Source organism: Arachis ipaensis, chromosome B06 (assembly GCF_000816755.2).
Source record: "Arachis ipaensis cultivar K30076 chromosome B06, Araip1.1, whole genome shotgun sequence".
Classification (NCBI taxonomy): Eukaryota; Viridiplantae; Streptophyta; class Magnoliopsida; order Fabales; family Fabaceae; genus Arachis; species Arachis ipaensis.
This window is the reverse complement of record NC_029790.2, coordinates 89,708,083-89,716,582: the sequence shown is the minus strand read 5'-3', so window position 1 is coordinate 89,716,582 and position 8,500 is coordinate 89,708,083.

The following is an 8,500-nucleotide window of genomic DNA, read 5'->3' as shown; positions in this document are numbered from 1 at the left end:
TGACACCTCAAGGAATCTCTATACTGTGACATAGAGGATTCCCTACCTTCTTGTTCTCTTCTCTTTCATATGAGCAGGAACAAAGATAAAGGCATACTTGTTCAAGCTGATCCTGAACCTGAAAGGACCCTGAAGAGAAAGCTAAGAGAAGCTAAAGAACAATTCTCTTTAGAGGGCCTAACAGAGCTCTTCAAAGAAGAAGAAACCATGGCAGCCGAAAACAACAATAATGCCAACAATGCAAGGAAGGTGCTTGGTGACTTTACTGCACCTACTCCCGATTTCTACGGGAGAAGCATCTCAATCTCTGCCATTGGAGCAAACAACTTTGAGCTTAAGCCTCAATTAGTTTCTTTAATGCAACAGAACTGCAAGTTTCATGTACTTCCATTGGAAGATCCTCATCAGTTCTTAGCTGAGTTCTTGCAAATCTGTGACACTGTCAAGACCAATGGGGTTGACCCTGAAGTTTACAGACTTATGCTCTTTCCTTTTGCTGTAAGAGACAGAGCTAGAACATGGTTGGATTCATAACCTAAGGAAAGCCTGAACTCTTGGGAAAAGCTAGTCAATGCCTTCTTGGCAAAGTTCTTTCCACCTCAAAAATTGAGTAAGCTTAGAGTGGAAGTCCAAACCTTTAGACAGAAGGATGGTGAGTCCCTCTATGAAGCTTGGGAGAGATACAAGCAATTGATCAGAAGGTGCTCTTCTGACATGCTTTCAGAATGGAGCATCATAGGAATCTTCTATGATGGTCTGCCTGAACTATCCAAGATGTCATTGGATAGCTCTGCTGGAGGATCTCTTCATCTGAAGAAGACGCCTGCAGAAGCTCAAGAACTCATTGAAATGGTTGCAAATAACCAATTCATGTACACTTCTGAAAGGAATCTTGTGAATAATGGGACAACTCAGAAGAAGGGGGTTCTTGAGATTGATACTCTGAATGTCATATTGGCTCAGAATAAAATATTGACCCAACAAGTCAATATGATTTCTCAGAGTCTGTCTGAAATGCAAGCAGCAACAGGCAGTACTAAGGAAGCTTCCTCTGAAGAAGAAGCTTATGATCCTGAGAACCCAGCAATGGAAGAGGTGAATTACATGGGAGAATCCTATGGAAACACCTATAATCCTTTATGGAGAAATCATCCAGATCTCTCATGGAAGGATCAACAGAGACCTCAACAAGGTTTCAACAACAACAATGGTGGAAGAAATAAGTTTAGCAATAGCAAGCCTTTTCCATCATCTTCTCAGCAACAGTCAGAGAATTCTAAGCAAAACCCCTCTGACTTAACAACCATTGTCTCTGATCTAATCAAAACCACTCAAAGTTTCATGACTGAAACAAGGTCCTCCATTAGAAATTTGGAGGCACAATTAGGTCAGCTGAGTAAGAAAATTACTGAACTCCCTCCTGGCACTCTCCCTAGCAATACAGAAGAGAATCCAAAAAGAGAGTGCAAGGCCATAACCACATCTCACATGCCCGAACATGGAGAGGAGGAAGAGGCAGTGATTCCCACTGAGGAAGACCTCAATGGACGCCCACTGACCTCCATGGAGTTCCCTAATGAGGAACCATGGGAATCTGAAGCTCATTCTGAGACCATAGAGATTCCATTGAATTTACTTCTGCCTTTCATAAGCTCTGATGAGTATTCTTCCTCTGAAGAGGATGAAGATGTCACTGAAGAGCAAGTTGCTAAGTACCTTGGATCAATCATGAAGCTAAATGCCAAGCTATTTGGTAATGAGACTTGGGAGAATGAACCTCCATTGCTCATCAAAGAATTGGATGACTTGACTAGGCAGAGATTACCTCAAAAGAGACAAGATCCTGGAAAGTTCTCAATACCTTGTACCATAGGTACCATAACCTTTGAGAAAGCTCTGTGTGACCTAGGGTCAAGTATAAACCTCATGCCTCTCTCTCTAATGGAGAAGCTAGGGATCATTAAGGTACAAGCTGCAAGAATCTCACTGGAGATGGAAGACAATTCAAAGAAACAGGCTTATGGACTTGTAGAGGATGTCTTGGTGAAGGTTGAAGACCATTACATCCCTGCTGATTTTATAGTCCTAGAGACTGGGAAGTGTATGGATGAATCCATCATCCTTGGCAGACCCTTCCCAGCCACAGCAAAAGCTGTGATTGATGTTGACAGAGGAGAATTGATCATTCAAGTGAATGGGGATTCCCTTGTGTTTAAAGCTCAAGGATATCCCTCTGTTACCATGGAGAGGAAGCACGAAGAGCTTCTCTCAATACAGAGTCAAACAGAGCCCCCACAGTCAAACTCTAAGTTTGGTGTTGGGAGGCCACAACCAAACTTTAAGTTTGGTGTTGAACCCCCACATTCAAACTCTAAGTTTGGTGTTGGGAGGTTCCAACATTGCTCTGAACATCTGTGAGGCTCCATGAGAGCCACTGTCAAGCTATTGACATTAAAGAAGCGCTTGTTGGGAGGCAACCCAATTTTTACTTATCTATGTTAAATTTCTAGTTTCTTTTGTTATTTTATGTTTTTTGTAGGTTGATGATCATGTGAAGTCACAAAAACAATTGAAAAAGTAAAAACAAAGTGAAAAACAGAATGAAAAATAGAACACCCTGCAGGAGATAGTTACTGGCGTTTAAACGCCAGTAAAGGTAGCAGAATGGGCGTTAAACACCAAGTCTAGCACCATTCTGGGCGTTTAATGCCAGAAAAGGGCACCAGACTGGCGTTTAACGCCAGGAATGGGCAAGAAGCTGGCGTTAAACGCCAGAAATGGGCAGCAGCCTGGTGTTTAACGCCAGGATTGGCAGAAAGGGGCGTTTTGCACGCCACTTGGTGCAGGGATGAGATATCCTTGACACCTCAGGATTTGTGGACCCCACAGGATCCCCACCTACCCCACCACTCTCTCTCTTCTTCACCCATTCACTAATCACCTCAATACCTCTTCCCCAAAAACCCCTCACCTATTGATGAGCGGATATTTTATACGCTTTTTGGGGTTAATTTCATATAGTTTTTAGTATGTTTTAGTTAGTTTTTAGTTTATTTTCATTAGTTTTTAGGAAAAATTTATATTTCTGGACTTTACTATGAGTTGTGTGTTTTTCTGTAATTTCAGGTATTTTTCTGGCTGAAATTGAGGGAGCTGAGCAAAAATCTGATTCAGGCTGAAAAAGGACTGCTGATGTTGTTGGATTCTGACCTTGCTGCACTCAAAGTGGATTTTCTGGAGCTACAGAATTCAAAATGGCGTGCTTTCAATTGCGTTGGAAAGTAGACATCCAGGGCTTTCCAGAAATATATAATAGTCTATACTTTGCTCAATGATAGACGACGTAAACTGGCGTTCAACGCCAGTTCTCTGCCCAATTCTGGCGTCCAGTGCCAGAAAAGGATTAAAAGTTGGAGTTCAACGCCAGAAATGGATCCAAACCTGGCGTTGAACGCCCAAAATGGCCTTATGCACGTGAATTGCTTAAGTTTCAGCCCCAGCACACACCAAGTGGGCCCCAGAAGTGGATCTCTGCACCATCTGTCATAGTCTACTCACTTTTTGTAAACCTAGGCTACTAGTTTAGTATTTAAACAACTTTTAGAGACTTATTTTGTACCTCATGACATTTTACATAAAAACTTTGTATTCTTTGACGGCATGAGTCTCTAAACTCCATTGTTGGGGGTGAGGAGCTCTGCTATGTCTCGATGAATTAATGCAAGTATTTCTGTTTTCCATTCAAACACGCGTGTTCTTTAATCCATGCTCTCTTGTTTATTCGCAATTCAACTGATAAACATAATTGACTTCCTGACTAAGATTTACAAAGTAACCATAGATTGCTTCAAACTAACAATCTCCGTGGGATTCGACCCTTACTCACGTGAGGTATTACTTGGACGACCCAGTGCACTTGCTGGTCAGTGGTACGAGTTGTGAAAAGTGTGATTCACAATTTGTGCACCACCTATCAAATCCCACAATTCTCTTCACCACTCACATCCATCCTTCATAAAACCCCACCTACCTCACCATTCAAATTCAAACCACTTTCCCTCCCAAAGCCACCCTCTATAACCGAACCATACACACCTCTCTCAGCCCTATATAAACCCATCTCCACTCCTTCATTTTCACACAACCTAAACACCACTTCTCCCCCTTGGCCGAAACACAAAGCCCACTCCATCTCCTCTATTTCTTCTTCTTCTACTCTCTTCTTTCTTCTTTTGCTCGAGGACGAGCAACCTTCTAAGTTTGGTGTGGTAAAAGCTAAAGCTTTTTTTTTTCATAACCATTTATGGCACCAAAGGCCGGAGAAACCTCTAGAAAGAGGAAAGGGAAGGCAAAAGCTTCCACCTCCGAGTCATGGGAGATGGAGAGATTCCTCTCAAGGGTGCATCAAGACCACTTCTATGAAGTTGTGGCCAAGAAGAAAGTGATCCCCGAGGTCCCTTTCAAACTCAAAAAGAATGAGTATCCGGAGATCCGACATGAGATCCGAAGAAGAGGTTGGAAAGTTCTCACCAACCCCATTCAACAAGTCGGGATCTTAATGGTTCAAGAGTTCTATGCCAATGCATGGATCACCAAGAACCATGATCAAAGTGTGAACCCGGACCCTAAGAATTAGCTTACAATGGTTCGAGGGAATTACTTAGATTTTAGTCTGGAAAATGTAAGGTTGGCATTCAACTTGCCTATGATGCAAGGAGATGCACACCCATACACAAGAAGGGTCAACTTTGATCAAAGGTTGGACCAAGTCCTCATGGACATATGTGAAGAGGGCGCTCAATGGAAGAGAGATTCAAGAGGGAAGCCAGTTCAACTAAGAAGGCATGACCTCAAGCCCGTGGCTAGGGGATGGTTGGAGTTCATCCAACACTCAGTCATTCCTACTAGCAACCGGTCTGAAGTTACTATAGACCGGGCTATCATGATACATAGCATCATGATTGGAGAGGAAGTGAAAGTTCATGAGGTTATATCCCAAGAACTCTACAAGGTGGAGGACAAGTCCTCTCCTTTGGCAAGATTAGCCTTTCCTCATCTCATTTGTCACCTTTGCAATTCGGTTGGAATTGACATAGAGGGAGACATTCTCATTGATGAGGACAAACCCATCACTAAGAAAAGGATGGAGAAAACAAGAGAACCTCATCAAAAGCATGAGGAAATTCCTCATCAAGAAATCCCTGAGATGCCTCAAGGGATGCATTTTCCTTCACAAAACTATTGGGAGCAAATCAACACCTCCCTAGGAGAATTAAGTTCCAACATGGGACAACTAAGGGTGGAGCACCAAGAGCATTCCATCCTCCTCCATGAAATTAGAGAAGATCAAAGAACCATGAGAGAGGAGCAACAAAGGCAAGAAAGAGACATTGAGGAGCTCAAGCACTCCATAAGATCTTCAAGAGGAAGAACAAGCCGCCATCACTAAGGTAGACCCGTTCTTTAACTTCCTTGTTCTTTATCTTACTGTTTTTCGAAAATTATGCTTTATGTTTATCTATGTTTGTGTCTTTATTACATGATCATTAGTGTCTATGCCTTAAAGCTATGAAAATGAATCCATCACCTTTCTTAAATGAAAAATGTTTTTAATTGAAAAAGAAAAAGAAGTGCATGAATTTCAAATTTTAAAACAGTTTAATAATTTTGATGTGGCGGCAATACTATTGTCTTTCTGAATGAATGCTTGAACAGTGCATATTTTTGAATTTGATTGTTTATGAATGTTAAAATTGTTGGCTCTTGAAAGAATGAAAGGAAAAGGAGAAATGTTATCTGATGATCTAAAAAATCATAAAATTGATTCTTGAAGCAAGAAAAAGCAGTGAAAAGCTTGCAGAAAAAAAAAGCAAGCAGAAAAAGCCAATACCCCTTTAAACTAAAAGGCAACGGTGATAAAAAGGATCCAAGGCTTTGAGCATCAGTGGATAGGAGGGCCCACAGGAATAAAATCCTGGCCTAAGCGGCTAAACCAAGCTGTCCCTAACCATGTGCTTGTGGCGTGAAGGTGTCAAGTGAAAACTTGAGACTGAGCGGTTAAAGTCGTGGTCCAAAGCAAAAAGAGTGTGCTTAAGAGCTCTGGACACCTCTAATTGAGGACTCTAGCAAAGCTGAGTCACAATCTAAAAAGGTTCACCCAGTTATGTGTCTGTGGCATTTATGTATCCGGTGGTAATACTGGAAAACAAAGTGCTTAGGGCCACGGCCAAGACTCATAAAGTAGCTGTGTTCAAGAATCAACATACTTAACTAGGAGAATCAATAACACTATCTGGATTCTGAGTTCTTATAGATGCCAGTCATTCTGAACTTCAAGGGATAAAGTGAGATGCCAAAACTGTTCAGAAGCAAAAAGCTAAAAGCCCCGCTCATCTAATTAATAATAATCTTCATAGGTATTTTTGGAATTCATTGTATATTCTCTTCTTTTTATCCTATTTGATTTTCAGTTGCTTGGGGACAAGCAACAATTTAAGTTTGGTGTTGTGATGAGCAGATAATTTATACGCTTTTTGGCATTATTTTTAGTATGTTTTTAGTATATTTTAATTAGTTTTTAAATAAAAATCACTCTTCTGGACTTTACTATGAGTTTGTGTGTTTTTCTGTGATTTCAGGTATTTTCTAGCTGAAATTGAGGGACATGAGCAAAAATCTGATTCAGAGGCTGAAAAAGGACTACAGATGCTGTTGGATTCTGACCTACCTGCACTCAAAGTGGATTTTCTGGAGCTACAGAATCCCAATTGGCGCGCTCTCAATTGCGTTGGAAAGTAGACATCCTAGGCTTTCCAGCAATATATAATAGTTTATACTTTGCCTGAGATTTGATGGCCCAAACAGGCGTTCCAAGTCAGCTCAAGAATTCTGGCGTTTAACTCCAAAACTGGCACAAAAGCTGGAGTTAAACGCCTAAACTGGCACAAAAGCTGGCGTTTAACTCCAAAAAAAGTCTCTACACATGGAAGCTTCAATGCTCAGCCCAAGCACATACCAAGTGGGCCCGGAAGAAGATTTATGCATTAATTACTGATTTCTGTAAACCCTAGGCTACTAGTTCTCTATAAATAGGACCTTTTGCTATTGTATTTTCATCTTTGATAAGTCTTATGCTATCTTAGACACGTTTGAAGGCTGGCCATTCGGTCATGCCTAGACCTTGTTCTTATGTATTTTCAACGGTGGAGTTTCTACACACCATAGATTAAGGTGTGGAGCTCTGCTGTTCTTCATGAATTAATGCAAGTACTATTGTTTTTCTATTCAACTCAAGTCTATTTCTTCTCCAAGATATTCATTCGTTCTTTAACATGATGAATGTGATGATCCGTGACACTCATCATAATTCTCACCTATGAACATGTGCCTGACAACCACCTATGTTCTACTAGCAATGGCTTGAATGCGTATCTCTTGGGTTTTTGATCTAAGATTGGAACCTTCGTGGTATAGGCTAGAATTAATGGCAGCCATTCCTGAGATCCAGAAAGTCTAAACCTTGTCTGTAGTATTCCGAGTAGGATCTGGGAAGGAATGACTGTGACGAGCTTCAAACTCGCGATTGTAGGGCGTGTGACAGACGCAAAAGGATCAATGGATCCTATTCTGACATGATCGAGAACCGACAGCTGATTAGCCGATGTTGTGACAGAGCATCAGGACCATTTTCACTGAGAGGACGGGATGTAGTCATTGACAACGGTGATGCACAACATAAAGCTTGCCTTGGAAAGGAGTATGAATGATTGGAAGAAGGCAATAGGAAAGCAGAGGTTCAAGGGGAGCAAAGCATCTTCATACGCTTATCTGAAATCCACCAATGAATTACATAAGTATCTCTATCTTTATTTTATGTTTATTTTCATCACCTTAAACTCCATAACCAATTGAATCCACCTGACTGAGATTTACAAGATGACCATAGCTTGCTTCAAGCCGACAATCTCCGTGGGATCGACCCTTACTCACGTAAGGTTTATTACTTGGACAACCCAGTGCACTTGCTGGTTAGTTGTGCGGAATTGTGACAAAGTGTGATTCACGTTTGAGAGCTCCAAGTCTTTGGCGCCATTGTTGATGATCACAATTTTGTGCACCAATAGTATGAACAACAAGCAAATTGATAAAACCAAGTGTATAGTGTAACCAAAATGAAATACCAAATATCATAGCATCACCCAACAATGCAAAATAAGTCAAGAAGCACCAAAATAATCCATTAAATTCTCAAAAATTGAGTATGAAAATCCAACACCAATGCAAGAAGAAAAAAAACAAGCATAGGAAAAATAAGAACAAACTATAAAAACAAAGCTAAAATACAAACTAATAATAACTAAAGTATCCAATTGTAACAACCAAAAAAAAAAAATAGAAAGTATAAGAAAGTGAGGAAATGAAACCTTGAAAAGAGGAAGAAGAAAATGAGGATAAGTAAAAGTGAGGGTAGTATGAGAAGAATGAGAAGAGGAGGAAGAGA